Here is a 17,837-nt window from a genome sequence, read left to right as displayed (position 1 = left end):
TTATTTATTTACTTTATAAGTTTCATTGTATTAAATAAAAGAATAAGTAAAGATGAATAATCTAAACAGAATAAATAAGTTAATAATTAATCATTTTATCTCCTTTATTTTTATATTAGAAATGGTAAAGATTTTTTAATGTACTTATTTCTGATATACTACAAAGACTCTTAAAAAAAATCTCAAGAAAATATGAGTCACGTTTTAATTTGAAACAAACTGCTCTATTACATGAAAAATCATTACATACATTGTTCTACGAGTAAAGAGACTTATAGTAAAACAGTGTAAAAATTTGAAAACATGTTTGGCTGTAATTGTAACACAAACACCAACAGAAGAAAAGTTAAAAGGTTAAGTTGTATTTTAATGTTAATAATGTTCTGAAATCTTCATCTTCTATATAATATATGATAATCAGTAATTTTATTGTAAAAATTAATTATCAATAAAGACATTCTATTCTATTAACTCTACTGCTTTTTAAGTGTTAATAGAATACTTATAATTTATTAACTGGTTTCTTCAGGCATTGACTGATAAGGATATAAGCCGTAAAATACCATTGTGTAATTATGCAATTCACTGATGTGGTACCCAGTACTTAAGTTACTTATGGTGATCTATAGAAACCAGTTTATTGAAAATGCTTGGACCACAAATTATTGTTACTCAACATCCTTTTTTTTCAATGATGCTAGATTGTGTGATACTTGTCTGTTGTCTTAACACCCTTCATTTGTTTTATTTACAAATCCTTTATTAAAATGTAAAGTTCCTGCATAATTTTTGTAACAAGTAAATAGAATTTTACATATTACTAAAATAAACTTTCTCTACTGATTTTCGCCAAGATTGTCTTTGAACATAGGAATTGAATAAATCTCCTACAAATATGTGTTCCAGTTGATTACTCCTTTCTTGGTTATATTTATCTGCCTACCACTGAATTCTGTAAATGTAAGTTGGTTGGTTCCATGTACGTAAAACAATAAAAAAAGGGATTCATTATCCTTCTAACCATTAATTAGCACATAAGCTTTTAAACTGGTGATGTAAAGTAGTATAATTTCATATAGTGGCTTATATCCTTATATCTAAAAATGTACAGCAAACTTCCTTTGTTCCTGGAGGAATGCTATGTCTGTTTAAACACGTTTCACAATCTCTTAATCTATTACATTAAAAAAAAATGAACTAAATTACATCACATCAAAGAAACAGAACCATAAATCAATGACCACTGACAGAAAATACAGACAAGTTTACCTAAGAAATTTTTGTTGCAGAAGATAACATTTTTAGTAACTTTGTTTTGGTGTGGGGGGGGGGTGAAAAACATTTACGTTATCATCGCCTAGAAAACAAAAAACATACACTAGAAATTTAAAAACAAAATAAAACTTAAATATGAAATAAAAAAAGAAAATAAAAAACTTAAAACTAAAATATTAAACAAAAAACATGCAGCTACTATCACCGCTAACATAATAAAATTTTAATTATAATCACTATCACAGAAAAACTTATCTACTGTCACAAATAACAACTACATATGGGGTATTCCATTTTAATTCAAAAAATGATCAGTGCATCACTATTTCTGATTTTGGTGATATTTGGCATATGATAACTACCCTTGTAGTGGTCAAAAAATGTTTTTCTTGAGTAATAGACTATTTTCTAACTTGTCAACCTGTAAAATAGCCATTTTTGTCACTTTTTCCACGAGCTGTAGAATTCTTGTTACATCGTAGAGAGGATCAAAAAGGGCTTTTTGGAATGAGTAAACATGGAACTTCATCTTAGTGTACTCAAAATTCAATTTCTTACACAACCAAATCCTGTAATGTTTATTGAAGTTACATTTACAAATTATTATTTTTTCAAATTTTGGGCACAAAATTTGAAGGGCTTAAGGTAACAGGCCTGTTTTTTATCTTTTAACACTAGTAAAAATCTGACTGTTACTGAATCCTGTCCTTCATTAAAAAAAAAAATGGCCGTGATTTTGAAAATGTCTCATTTTTTGGGCCCAAAAACACACGTGGGACAGGTGGAAAAAATCTGAAATTTTTACAGCAGTACTCTTTACGTACTTTAAAACCACATAAAATTTCTAACATGTAATGTTCTAAATCCAAAATAGATCAGAGAATAAAACAATTTTTTATTTAGATCAAGATTTTTGGAAAATTCATATAATGTTTGTTATGGCAAGAGTAAATGAAGTTAAAAATAATTAATACCTACCCATATATGTCCCAGTTACTAGGTGAATGAGTCATGCAAAGGAACAGTTTATTTTATAAGATGATTGAAAACTCATGAAAAACAGAATTTTGAGAATTTATTTGCAAATGCAGATATGATAAAGTTTGTTTTCTTGCAAGAATAATTAAATTGACTTGTAGAATGCCTTGGTAGGATAGAATGCTAGTCTGCTTCATCAAAGATCCTGGGTTTGATACCTAGCTTATCAGGGAACTTCTTACAGTTACTCATGATATGAACATCTTAATAGTTAACACAAGACTAGTAAAAAAGAAAGAATACCAGAAAAAACTATTTTAAAAAAGCTTTGAATTTTAACATAAATTTAAAAAAAATATATACAAAATTGATTTATAGATATATTGATTAATCCAATACATGATAAAGGAGACAGGAAGAAGGTGCTACGCAGAACTACACTGTTATCAGTGACTTGTAAGGTTCTCTCCAAAGCTCTTTAGAATAGACTGAACAATAGATCAAACCACAGACTGGAAAATATCAAGAGAAATTCAGAAAAGGAAGGTCATGGGCAAAACATTTATGTTTGAAACTAATAATTACAGATTTCCATATGAAGAGGAGAAACCTGGCATTAATGCTTCTGAATTACAAAAAAGCATATGACTTGATTAACAGGGAAACATGCCAAAGGAATTTTGGGGTTGATAGAAAAATAATGGAAATCATCATAAAACAAATCAGAAACTAAATCCAATATTTGATCCTAGAGAAATCTCAGGGTCATTTAAAATTAAAACAGGGGTGAAACAAGGTGAGGACTCTCATCAATGCTTTTTTTAAAATGGTCTGCTTGAGAAGATTACATGGGTGTGAAGAAAAAAATTAAAAATACTGGGAGTGAAACATGTAAGACTGACTTACATAAAGGACAATTTGACTGCTTAGTGTTTGCAGACAGTTTTCTGACACCAGCAAAAATTCAAGTGGAAATATTAAAAGAGATCATGTAAACAGCAGGACTGTAGATATTTATGAAAAAAAAGAGTTTAGAATGAACTCTAGAAACTCAGGAAACCGTCTGGAAACAAAACAGAGGAAAATTAAAAGGGTTGAAAGATTCATTTAGATAAAATCATATAACCCAGTTTTTACAAAAAGGTAAAAAAGTAAGATCAAAAATGTTACTAATGTGCTAAGCTAAAGTTGTCTACAACAAAAAGTTATCTGAATAAAACCCAAAATTTAACATTGCAACACTGTGACCTAACCTGAAAGTCTCTACACAATTGAATGTCTAACTTTGAATAAGGTAAGTGAACTGCAAGAAATGGAGAAAGAAAGAAAGATCCTGAAATCCAAGGATCAAGAAAGATTGGAGATGTATGGAAGCTGAGGAAAAACAACTAACTCTACAAGGAAACATAGAAATTATCAGATGTGATGAGGAAATGGAGAATCAAGACTTGATGAGAATTTATTCAATAAGACATTTGACTATTTCAACAAGGAAATGAATAACAGAAGTTAAACAAGACCCGGAAGAAATGGAAATAAAAATTAATAAGTATTGTGTACAAAAACTTAAAAAAAGTAAATAATTATAGGGTTCCAAGAGAAACCCAAAGAAATCAGTATATATGTAGACAGATGAAAAAAGTATAAAACAAATTGAGATAATGATAAAGTTCTGGAAGAAAATAGAACAATAAAAGAATATGTGATGAGTTATTTCTCATTGTCCACAGCGGGTCAAATTAAAAAAACAGAATTAATAAAAAAGGTAAATAGCTGTTCACAAAAGAAGGAATCAGCTTTTGCAGAATTAATTGATTTCTGATTTTAGAAATTAGTATTTTTTGTCAATTACTAAACAAACTATCATTTCCTGAGTTAAAAGAAAAATTAATTTTGGCTAATAAATGCCCAGAGCATTCAATGAAACTGCACTCAACATTAACTTTGGAACAGAAAATGGAATTATTTTAACATGAATTTAACTGGAAGTTAATTGGAATTGCTTTAACAGGAACTGGTCAAATAGCCAAACCCAAAGTAACTTATTAGCACCTAAAATGTGTTGAATAAGTTATGATCACTCTGTATATACATATATATATATATTTAATATCTAGTGATTCTGCCATCAAGAAGTTTAAATGATAATTCAGCAACAAAATTGGTCTTGCATCCACTTCATTGCTACTCTCACTACTGCAAATTGTTTTTTTTCAAATCTATTCTATTATACAGACATAGTTGGTTGGTTTACATGATGTAATCTCAAAACCTCAATTGATGAAAAAGATTCCTACACTGTTTAAAGTTTTTTTTCCTTTTGCAATAAACAGGATATATAGCAATTAAATTAAACCAATAGCCCTTAATTTTGCAGAATTTGTACCCTACAAGGTAATATTACTTTAAAATATACTGATAAAGAAAGGAGTCTCTTTGTGAGAAAACTGTCTAAACATTTATAAAACTTGGTAATCAGATTCGTTGGGACCAAATGATTACTCTCAGAGAGATTGATGAGATTTTAAACAGTCATAACCTCCCTAAGAAAACCCCAATTTAAATGAGGAAGAAACTGAACTTTTATAATGGACTTTTATTCAAAGTGTGTTCTATCTTCAGAAATATTTGAAAACCCATAAGGTATCCTAGAAGTTCAGAATTCCTTACTCCCAATAGATTAATATACTTCGCTAAATTAACAAAAATTGTAACGTTATATATTATAATAATTTTTTCAAAATATTTCAGACAATTAGAAACTCATGGGTGTACAGAGTAAAGACCCTTTTACCAACCAAATGCTCTTAATCCGTAACTCTCTTAATTTATGAAAACTTGGGTTTAATTAACCCAATCACCCCACATTAATCTGTTTTACAAAAACAGATTAATGTGAAAAAAGAAGCAATCTCTAGTAATGAGAAAATGTACGTAGACCAATTTTGTTACTGAACTATTATTTAAACTCTCCTTGATGGCAGAATTAATTAAGTTTAAATTATTTATTCTAATTTACTAAAATTAAATTTGTTAATTTAAACAAATTAACAAAATTGGTATATAAATATGTTGGTAATGAATGTAATTATAGAATTTAATAACAAATGAAGATGCAAGATCCTGTGAAGATTGCTTCTTAGAATTAATATAAGTTTAACTTATCTATTTACTGTGGTTTGGTGGTTTATATAGCTTTTATATTATATATATATGTGTGTGTATATATATAAAATATAATATAAATGATATATAATTTGTGCGTGTGTGCATGTGCACATGCACGGTTTAGGGGGGGGGGGGGGTGGGAGGGTATTGAGAGAGAGAGAGAGTGAGAGAGCATGTATGTGGGTGTTATTTTATTGAAATTAATCTTTTTAAGATTCATGTTATTCCTCTGTACTATTAAATTATACTTAAATTCAATCAAATAAGCCACCAAGTACAGAATATTGAAATGAGAAATATCTTCTTAATTTTTCATGAAAGTACTTTTGCAAAATCCTGCATCCTCAGTCATGATTGAATTTAAATATAATTTAACAGTACACAGGAATAATATGACTCTTAAAAGATTAATTTCAATAAAATAACACATGCACACATGCGTGTGATCTCACCCTCCCACATGTGCATATATGCGTACACACACACGCACAATTTTTCCAAGAACACTACCTTTCTCTCCAAATAAACACAAATTTAAATAATGCAATAATTAACTTCTATTTCAAATTCCATTCTAACCACTTTTTCAATGAAGAAACATGTAAGATTCTACAGTGAATTTTCAGTCATTATTAATATTGTAACAATTTTGGTTTCTTAATAGCTGCTGCAGTTTTTATTTTATGTATGAAGTTGATTATGTAGATTACAAATATCATGATTCAAAACTGACTCCAAATATTGTTGTAAATAAATTTGCAACAAAAATATAAGATAAAAAAAGATATTTCATTTACCTCAGTAAATGTTAATTTACTTAAATAATCGAGAGCTGCATTAAATTGATGATTGTCTTCTAACTGAATTTTTAAGTACCATGAATGCAAGTTATGTTTTTTAGCCAATAATAAATCATCTTCAGATGAAGACTGCCTACACACGTTAACTGCAACCTCTACGTCAAAATCAAGCTCTCGATTTTCAGTCTGAAATAATGTACATAATAATCATAGAGAAAAGTTTCCTTTAAATAACAAAACTTACTATAACATATCAAGTGGAGAAAAATGTTTACAGAAGAGGTAGATGATACTTGAGAAACGACAAAATCTGTTATACACGAGTATCATGTAGATGTTTCTGAGTATTAGTATAAAACAAAACAAACATTTTGTATTTATTTTGTCAATATAAATTATTTAAAGTTATTATATAATGATTTACATACAATTTCATAGTCAAATTTATCATACATACACAACTGGTAATAACTGGTAAGGACAAATTCAGTAATTAACTTTTTTGATACTGACAGAACCAATACTTATAAGAAATTTAAATGATAGAAGCATCAAATACAAGTAGCAGAAAATTGAGTATTTTGCAAAATTTTCATAATTGATAATGGTAAGGTAACAATTAGTGCACCTTATGTGAAGTAGTATCATTTATAATCCATTTGCATTGCCTTTAATGTTATAGCTTTTTAGGAATTTTCAATCGGGTGGTTTTTTTCTGATCGCTTGGAGTTGAAAATTTCCTTGGAGAATATTTATTTCTGTTTAGCCTCTGGAACCACTATAAAGTATTATTTCAGAGAATTGATGGAGATAAATATGATTGAATGTAAATGAAGTATATTCTTGTATAGTCTCAGGTCGACCAGTAATAATAATAATAATAATAATTTTTTTTTTTTTTTTTGAGGAGTGAAGTGGAAATGCATTTACGCACTGAGTGTCGGGCTCCCCCTGATGGTATTATCCAATCACTATCAGCAGACTACCGACTAAAACCACCCCCTTTCTACCAGGACTCGACCCGGAACCGTTTAACACATTACTTCTGGTCGAGTCCTCCTACACTAGCCTGATTAGGTGCTACCTAATTTTCAGGACTATCCAGGTCGAACTTTTTGGCCCTGAGAATGTTGCCGACGAGTCGGGCTACACTTTCCCAGCTACTCAGGTCACAATCGCAACCACGTTGTGGGGACTCAGTGCTCCGGTATCCGCCTCTAGTGTCCCTCGATCTGCCGCCCACCGAGCACATTTGAAAAAGGTGTGCTCGGCGTCGTCCCGTACACCGGGGCAATACAGGCAGTCGGGGACGGCGCTTTCCCTATGACATGGAGGTAAGCGCGGAAATACCCGTGACCCGTTAAAAATCGGGTCGTATAGTACTCCACTTCTCCATGCCGTCGCTCCGTCCACGGTCTGACCAGAGGGATAAGCTTTGCGGTCCATCGTCCTCTGGTTTCGTGGTCCCAGGTCTCTTGCCGTGCGAGGAACGTGCGAGTCCGTTCCTCGTTGGCAACGGTCACCCGGTCTTCGCCTGCCCGTCGCCTCCTGTAGATCACCTGGCGCTCCCTTGCTAAAGTAGCAATGGTATGACGCCGGCGACCACAAGTACTGCAGGCTCGGAGACCGTCAGATAGGCGGAAGCGACTCGCAAGGCTGCGATGCGTTGCACCTGCGCGAGCCGCTTCCGGTTTCTCGCAACTCTTAATGCCTTGGCTCACACTTCCCACCCGTATAACAGGATGGAATGCACCGTGGACATCAGCAATCGCCGTCTGCTGGCCTTCGGTCCGCCGACATTAGCCATAAGCCGGCTGAGAGCAGTTACGGCTCTCGCAGCTTTGTCGGCGGCTGTACGAAGCTGCTCAGCAAAGCTGAGTTTCTAGTCGATCATCATATCGAGGTACTTTGTGGCCGGCTTAGTTTCGACAACCTCTACCCCGACCCGCAGAGAGAGAAGGCTGCCGATACGCTTCTTTGTGAGAACCACGATCTCCGTTTTGCTGAGGGCTAGAGACAATCCATGATCGTCCAACCAGGCACCCACTCTGTGCATGGCTCGACTGAGCCTCAGTTGGGCGCGCTCCACGTCCCGGTCTGCGACAAGTAGCGCAACGTCGTCAGCGTACCCAACCAAGGCAGATTCTTTAGGCATCTCCAGCCTCAGCAAGCCATCGGAGACGGCGTTCCAAAGGTCGGGGCCGAGAATGGACCCCTGCGCCGCCCCTGACGTGATCGTAGTCCTACGCCAGCCTGCTGCGGTCTCGTAAATGAGACCGCGGTTCCTCAGGTATGCGTCTACCATTCTGAGAAGGTATTGAGGCACATGGAATGAATGCTCCAGGGCCCGAATCATTACGCTCCACCGTGCGGAGTTGAACGCGTTTTTTACGTCCAACGTAACGTTTCGTCCAACACGTCGCAAAAAATGATTGTGGTCCTCTGCTCGCCGCACTGCCTCAACAACCTTCTGAATTGCGTCTAGGGTCGACCGACCCTGCCGGAAACCGTACTGGTTAAGTGACAGGCCACCTGCCTGATTCATCGCCGTAACCGGTCCTTTAACAGCTTCCCCAATACCTTCCCATCTGTGTCAAGCATACACAATGGGCGGTAGGAGGAGGTAGGAGGACGGCGACTCTGGGTTTTGCTTTCCCTTGGGAATTAGCACAAGACGCGCGGTCTTCCACCTGGCGCTAAAAGACTCAGCCTTCAGACATGCATTATAGATATCTAGTAGAAGACGGTGGCTGCAGCGCCCCACTAGTTTGAGTACCTCGGCCGGTATACCGTCAGGACCAGAGGCTTTTTTGCTTTTCAGCGATCGTAGGACTCCTTCCAGTTCTTCCATCGAGAAGAGCGGGAAGTCGCCCATGTCGCTGAAGTCCCGCTCGGCACGGACCGAGTGGGCCGGGAACAACATCTTAAAACGACGTGTTCCGCTTTAGCCTCGTCTAGTGGAGCTGGTGACCGCGAAATCTCCAATCGCCGAGTTACTATCTTGTAACCTAGCCCCCAAGGGTCTGCATCCACGGTCTCCGTCAGTTCGCTCCAGCAGCGTGCCTTGCTCACGTTGATGGCTCGACGGAGCCGAACCTTTGCCGTCTTATACTCGGCTGACCTGGGGTTCGCGTCTATGCGATTCCTCGCACGTTGCGCAACTCGTCTTAGTCGAAGACACTCTCGGCGGAACCCCGAAATCTCCGGTGTCCACCAGTACACGGGTCGCTTCTGGTGCTTCGCCCCCCCCCGTCCCCCCCGTTGGTGAAGTTTTCAGGGGCTACCACCCCTGAGGAGATCTTTCTGTTGAATTTATTCTCGTCGATTTTGTTGACGTTATTATTTTTCACCAGCCGTGGGGGCCCCGGGCGCTCTCGTGTACCATCTAGGGCTCTAAATGAGATATATTGGTGGTTGCTACCGCTTTAATCCTCGAGAACTCTCCAGTCCTGAACGAGCGTGACCAGCTCTTCGGAGGCGAAGGAAATATCAGGAATGGTTTCCAAATATCCTGGGCAGCGAAACGTCGTCGTGTTCCCTGTACTGAGAATCACGAGTCCAGTACGTGCCACCATGTCCAGAATGTATTTCCCTCTGGAGTTGGTATGCGCCATATCCCAGTCTACCGCCCTGGAGTTGAATTTCTCAGCTACCACCAACTCACCAGCGGCAGCGAGGATAACATCCCTTTTTCTGGTAGAGTAATAATAATAATAATAACTCCTGAGTTAGGTAATCCCCATGTCCGGAACACAACATCTACGTTCCACGTCCAGGGCGGCAACAGCTGTACTTATGTACAATACGCATAGCTGGCTAACTGGGTTCCGAGTAAATTCCTCGGATTTGCTTTTTTACTTTTGACCTGTTTCTAACTTCAGGTCACCAGACGGACTGGATTTTTCGGCCACCTGTAGGACATGGACAAATAAACGATTTGGAAATGGACTCACACCATATTTAGAGCTGGTGATGTGGCGGCCAGGGTCAATGTTATTGCAGGTTTAACGGAGACCCTTCCGTTGTCCATATGCCCCCTGCGATGGCAAGCATGTAGCAATGGTGGCCATGTATGTCGGTGCATGGGAGCTCTGAAAGCTTCGTTGAGTAGGAGCCACTGGAGTCAGTGCAGAGATTGCGTATTCGCTCTCTGCCAGGACATATGCCGGTTCCACCGGAGTACCGGATCGGACCTCCAAGGTTAGTAGCCCTGGAGTGGGTGTGTACCCCAGCGGCTAGCCTTGCTACAGAAGGTATAATTTCAAACTATTAGCTTGGTATAATTTCACACTATTAGCTTGAATATCTTTGTACTAATTTCTATATTCCAGATGTCCAGTACCCCTTGATTTTCACAGTGTCCATATTATGAAGCCAGTAGCAAGTAATGTTCAAGATGGTATTTCTTCCTTATCTTTTTGCTTCAATCTTTTTCTTATATCATCCATAGCTGTTAAAATAGCAACAAAGTTTACTATTTATAAGGTGTGGAATATTACTCTCCCGGACTAAAGTTTGTGAAATCCAAAACTATTCAGTTTGAAATAAATATTTTCCTGTCTTTATTTTTATATCCATTTAATTATAATTTTTTTCCTAATTTTCTTTTTTTGGTCTTTTAAGAATAACATTTACTTGGGCTACAATTATAAACAGCTCCCTCACAAAAGTTAAATTATATTTTTCACAAAACTACAGATGAAATAAAAATTTTTAAATGTTGTAAATTTTGAAAATTTCATCATTTAAGTAACTGAAAATTTTGTCTGATATTAGAAGTCAGAAATTTAAATCTGCAAGTACAATGTCAGTATACAAAAGGAAAAAGGTTAGCTAAAGAACTGTTATACAGGTGTTATTTAAAGGGGCTACTACAGGACAAATTCCTTGTCCTAAGTGGATGTTATAGAACTTATTTACTTTCATTCATTTTAATGTAGCATTTTAAAACCGTTATTGTAATATATCTAAAAATACTTTGTGCAAATAAAAGCCATTAAATTATTTGTCTGTTGTTAAAACTGTTGCTTAATCTAAAAGTGCCCAATTGTTTATTTTTTAATAAATTCCGTTAGAAATACGATTTATTTGTACTGATTCATCATTGTAAACACAACTGTTATATTTACGTTTGTATGCATAGAAGTGCACAGTGAATTTGATAAACGTTGCATTGGCACTATTTCTTTTTCAGCTTTTCAAATGAAAGGAACGTTACAACATAAAAGAGCATAGCGTTCATTATTCTATTGCTGAATAATTATATGTAAAGTTATATTATAATAATAAAAGACATACATTATTTTCTTTTATTTTAATTAATTCAATGAATCAATGAAGAAAGTATTGTAATGTTCCTTAGACAGATCAGATATACATGTGAGTTAATATGATGAAGAGTAGTTAATTGAATGTAGCCCACCAGGCTGGTCTAGTAACCCACCGGGTTGGTCTAGTGGTGAACACGTCTTCCCAAATCAGCTGATTTGGAAGCCGAGAGTTCCAGCATTCAAGTCCTAGTAAAGCCAGTTATTTTTACACGGATTTGAATACTAGATCGTGGATACCGGTGTTCTTTGGTGGTTGAGTTTCAATTAAACGCACATCTCAGGAATGGTCGAACTGAGAATGTACAAGACTACACTTCATTTACACTCATACATATCATCCTCATTCATCCTCTGAAGTATTATCTAAACGGTAGTTACCGGAGGCTAAACGGGAAAAAAGAGAGAGGCTGGTCTAGTGGTTAACTTGTCACAAATCAGCTGATTTCAAAGTTAAGAGTGTTAAATTTAAATCCTAGTAAACTCGGTTACTTTTATATGGATTTGAATACTAGATTGTGGATACAAGTGTTCTTTGGTGGTTGGGTTTTAATTAACCACATCTCAGGAAGGGTCGACCTAAGACTGCAAACTACACTTCATTTACATTCATATATATCATCCTGATATAAATGAATCAGGATGATATATCCTGACTCAGGATATATATAGGTGGTTCCACTGTAATAAGGTGGAACCACCTTGCAATGGTTCCAGAGGCTAAACTCCTTCAGAACTGTTATGGGAAACAAAAAATAACAAAACCAGTTGTATTAGTAAATATGCTGGAACAGGATAATAACAGAATAGCGTAGTGCATTAATGAATTCAATTCAAAGAAGATCGCATTAATGAATTCGAAAATAAAAGTACACGTAAGCAACTTAATATTTAAAAGGTTTACTATAACATGAATCATGCTACTTATACATCTATTGTGCACAATTCCTGTCAAAAAATTTAAGAGGCTCTTGATATCCATGTGCATGGTTTGGGAGCTGCTAAAGTAACAGATTTAGTATATCTCTCATATACAATTCAGATGGTGGTTTGAGTTATTCAAATAACAATTAAATAACCCATAATGACTTTTATCCAGATAGATGGCAAGAAGGTCTTTCTTGTAGAACATGTAGGAAGAGATTAAGAAATTATAGCTCCAAAAGAAAGTATTGATAACGGATCGTTTAGTATGTTTTTTGTCAGTGATTGTTTATCAGTGAATAGAAAAGTATTTGCCTGATCAATAAATTAAAACTGCAGTTAAGTGGCAAGGACAGTGCTGGTAAGTCATAACGGATGCTAGGGTATAAAATAAGGGAGGTTTTAAAGAGGATACTGAAGAGAACTGAAAGTGGTCGTGGAAAAAGGAATTAACTATTTAATGAAGGTCAACTGGTGGATGAAGAGGAAGGAAGTATAAATATTCAATGATAGCATTTAATATTACAATGTACTTTTTGTATTACTTGCCTGAAAGTTAAAGATTATATTCCCTTTTTAAATTATTGAAGATTTTTATACTCACTAATACATGTGAAACAGAATTTAAAGTGGTTTATGCAGTGTTTTCAAGAAAATAACACTTTGTGAGAGCCAGAATATTAGAAATCACATATACTATAGAGCGCAAAAAGGAATTTTTAACAAATTATAAATAAGGATATGTTTATTCCTGATGTTTTTTTGTGTAACTTTTAAATGCGATAATGAATTTTAATGAATTAAAATTAATAACTATAAATATTATGTTTTATTAACCTGGTTTATGTTATCAGCAATTGGAAGTCAGAAAAAGATGGAAAGGAAATACATACAGGTACATTAAATGTAGAAACATTTTTGCAAACAAAGAAGTTAGAAAATTTTAAAAGAGCGATGAACGTAAACATTGAAGTAATGGAACTGGAGTAAATAAAGTGAAATGAGAAAGGATGAAGTTATTAGAAGATGATGTTACAATTCAGGAAGTAAAAAAGTAGAAGTGATGTAGGAATAATTCTAAAAAAAAGAAATTTAGTTTACTAGGATAGTTTTTACTAATGATAGGAAAAGTGCCGTCAGAATGAGAATAAACCCAGGAACCTGCTTTCAATAAAAGTTTATAAGGCAACTAATCAATATGAAGATGTTACAATTGAAGTACTGTATTAAGAGAAAGAGAATATTATGGAAGAGTAATATAAATATTGTTATAGAATAATAATATGGAAGCTGGTGCTGTAAGGCACCCAAACGTACTTTGGAGGGATGAACAAGCGAAAGGAAACAACTGAGAACATGTAATGAAAGTGGAGGAAGGATAATAAATACTACAAAATATACTAATAATAATGGTAATAATATAAGGCTAGTAAAAAACCTACAAAAGAAGGCTGGAGATTTCAAAATCTCCAACTTCTTTGGTAGTTTTTTAGAAATCTGCTGGAGATAAAAACAGATAAAAAACTGACTATTTATTTTCAGAAGAGAAATTGAGAAATACAATGAATCAGATATGTAGACTGCCAGGTGCTTTTATTGATAGTGATCATAACAGTGCGTTCAAAAAGTCACTCTATATTTTAGAATCATGTGGTGCATTCTGGTCTTTTTATGTTAGGTTGGTTGCCCGTGGTTCATTGGGTATTGCTCAGTGATAAACTAAGACATTAGATGTGATTTATTGAATATTCTTTTTTTCATTTTGTGTTGTTTCGTTTATCAGAATCAACAGTTGTGAGAAAAGAAATGATTCTTTTAATAGAGGAATACGCTTTTCACGAAAGACACTGAACATGCCTTTCAAGAAGTGACAAGTATACTGAATTAGTGAAGCGCAATTTTTCTGAAAAGTTTTCAGATACTTGCTGTTCCTAAATGCAACGCATTTCAAACTCTTATCGAAAAATTTCGAACAACAGGCTCTGCTGAAGATGCTGATCAAAGTGGAAGACCACCTAAATTAACAAACAGATATTTCAGATGCTATGGCAGAAAGTCCATCAAAGCTAATGTGTAAGTTAGCGAAGCAGCAAGATATCAGACATGCTAACACACATAAAGGTGTAAGTGAATGAATATCTTTAAAATTTTTGTCAATTATTCTTTTCACACATCATGGTGTAATGGATAAATATAGTAACTTAGATTAGAAGTGATGTGAGAGTAGATTTGATAGTTCAACGTGCATGGTGCGGTACAGAGCAAGCAATTGTTAATGATTTGTTGCAACTTGTAAATGAAAAGTTTTACTAGATCGGACTATTTTTGATTTCATTTTACTTTATTGTGACTTGCAACCCAAAACAAAAAGCAAGTCATACTCAGTTATGCTTTGTTTAATAACAGTTGGCTCATGCTGACACCCAAACCTCTGATCATGTCATTTAGCTGTGAACAAATGGATTCATTTGTTTAAAACAGTTCATTGCCAGACAACACTATGAAGGTGATGATGCCAAACAAGCAATGCATATACTGGTAATTTTCAGTCTTCATTTTGGGAAAAGGATATCCATGCGACATATTCCTTAATATTGTGGAAACCGTTTCATATATTAGTGTTTTTGATAGTCTTATTAATTTTAAATAATATTTGTCAACATTTTTTAATAGCATAATAATATTTACTTTGTGAATGAGCCTCATAGTTTCCTTTTTTTAATTTAACATTCACACTTAAGCTTAAATCTTAAAAATTATTATTTAAGGTTTATAAATTAATAGTAGTATTCTTTGTAAGTATGTTGCTTATAGAACAACAAATATTTTGAAAACTAAGCTGACATGTTTTCTTCAGTTCTTAATAATTATCAATAAAACTATATAAAACCTGTTTACATATAACAAAAACATAACCTTAAATAATTATATTCCTTACTATAATCCACCGGGTTGGTCTAGTGGTGAACACATCTTCCCAAATCTACTGATTTGGAAGCCGAGAGTTCCAGCGTTCAAGTCCTAGTAAAGCCAGTTATTTTTACATGGATTTGAATGCTAGATCGTGGATACCGGTGTTCTTTGGTGGTTGGGTTTCAATTAACCACACATCTCAGGATTGGTCGAACTGAGAATGTACAAGACTACACTTCATTTATACTCATACATATCATCCTCATTCATCCTCTGAAGTATTATCTAAACTGTAGTTACCGGAGGCTAAACAGGAAAAAGAAAACACCACAACTGGGTGAGGGAGTGTTGACCCACTCGATTAAAAAACACAAGAAATGGTTTCCAATTAGCATTGATAAATATTTTGTCTTGTAATTGACGAACATACTGGACAGTGGAGGAAGTGCCACAACTTTGCGCTGCATACATTCATACATTATAATCGAGTCCAGATATATTTAATGATTAAGTCATAGATTGCACTGTGCAAGAAATGTCACACAAAGAATAACTGATAGGGTTTTAGTTGAAAGATCCAATGGAATGAGGCCCTTGCATAGACCCAAAAGATATGTGGAAGTTAATATTGGTTTGATATGGAGGTAGTCAGGCGTAGAGGTTGCAACTGAAACGGGTTGCCTCAAACAAGGAGAATTTGAACTTTGGTTAGTATGACTATTAATTTTTGAATTTTTGTGACCATGGAGTAAGTCGTTAAGATTTATATCGATTATATTTTATTAATAAAATAACATTCTGTTTCTATTTATATGCAAAAATAACATGATGGATCTTTATTTGTGTTTTGGAGGAAGAATTAACACAGTATTTTATTAGACATAGGTGCTAAAATACCAAGTTAAGGCATTATAGTTACTTAATTTTTACTGTTCAAATATGTTTTGTTTTGCTGTCTGCTGCATATTTTTGATTATTTCCTTTTCAGTATTGTATTTATTAATAATTTCTTTTTATTTTGTATCAAAATAATACATTAATTTTTCTCTCTTTTTTGTATGAATGGAACTTTAATCAGAAAACTGTTATAAAATCTTGGAGAGCGTTTTTGGATCTTTGCGTGGAATTTTTATTTGAGATCCAAACTCATAAGGGAATTATTCACAGCTATAACTGATGATCAAGTTTCATTTTCTTCCTTAACCATAAAATATAAGCTATTTCCGACATTGATAATAGCACCTCTTCATAAATCCATTCTGTAAATTTTATTACTCCGGGATTTTTTAAGCTGGTTTCCATTGTACTTAAACCAAGCTGTGATATGAAGATTGTATTTGACTGACATATCATAATTATGTTGTCAAGAGAGACAAAATTCTGCTATCCTTTAGTTTGCATCAAGTACAATGTCATTTTGATGTCACATTATTCTGAATAGCATGACAGGCATTTTTATTGCCTAAATATAATAATAATAAATATTCAGCAACATCATGTTCCTTGAACCAGAAAAAAATTGTAACTAATAACGTTAATAATTAATAATAAAAATGTAGCATTTTAAAGCAGGACCTACAAGTTAAAATTGTAAATGAGATATGATTAAATGAAGACCAAAGACAAGATTTAATTTGTATTTAAATTATGCAAAGCAAGATGAACTGTACTAGGATGCAGTTGCTGACTGAAAAGTTACACTCTAAACAAAATTATTCCATGTTAAAACCAATTTAAAGAGCCTTATTAGTATGAAATCCATGTCTGATACGGTTGTTTTAAAATAAATAAAACTGTTCTTACTAATTATGACTGGACTTTGTTTTCAGTGAACAATTACAAAGGGCAGAAAAATTGGCTAATTTTGTTTAAAAGAATTTCAGACAATAATTAAATTACCAAAGAATAAAATTTTTCCAGATGATATATCTACAATTAATGGGTCGGTTCATTGCTGAAAATATTGAAATATTTATCAAGTTTCTGTAAACAATACTACAGAAGTAGAACTAATGAGCATCTTTTTAATTCAAATATTAATATTTCACAATTATTTAGTTTTGTCTACCTTAAGGTTACAATGTCAATCCTGACATTTCAGTTGTTACTGAACAAAATAAAAATGTTTATTTCGACAGAAGAGTACCTTTGGAGTAGATGTCTAACGATACATAAAACAATATCCATAAAAATTTATCCAGTGATTACGTTAAGTTATTTGGAGTATGTGGACTACACCTTCATACTATCTAAGTAGAAGAAATTCCCATTTCAGAAAACATGAGTATCTCAGAACCAACTGGCAATGAATTATTCAGTGGAGATATAAAACAGACTAAAATATTTTAAGAAAAGTGGAAGGAAACTGTAACAAAAGAAGGCAAGATTATCATGACAATGAAGGAAGCAAAGAGAATTAGAGAGGCATATATGTTCAAAACATGGAAAACTA

The 17,837-nt window shown here is 34.3% G+C and overlaps 1 long non-coding RNA gene across 4 annotated transcripts in view; it reads right to left on the bottom strand.

Moving 5' to 3' along the window:
- The window catches only part of LOC142320506 (uncharacterized), a 101,866-nt gene that overhangs the window by 12,871 nt on the left and 71,158 nt on the right, over positions 1–17,837 (bottom strand). Inside the window, exon 1 of one of the 4 annotated variants that reach the window (XR_012755422.1) lies at positions 1,270–1,340. The exons of the other annotated variants lie outside the window; for them this stretch is intronic. This is a non-coding gene — a long non-coding RNA (uncharacterized LOC142320506). Of the gene's footprint in view, positions 1–1,269; positions 1,341–17,837 lie in introns of those variants that run through there. 4 annotated transcript variants of the gene reach the window in all.

The sequence above is a fragment of the Lycorma delicatula genome, chromosome 2 (assembly GCF_047948215.1).
Source record: "Lycorma delicatula isolate Av1 chromosome 2, ASM4794821v1, whole genome shotgun sequence".
Lineage (NCBI taxonomy): Eukaryota > Metazoa > Arthropoda > Insecta > Hemiptera > Fulgoridae > Lycorma > Lycorma delicatula.
The sequence above is the reverse complement of the archived record's forward strand: the minus strand, read 5'-3'. Positions and strand labels throughout refer to the sequence as shown.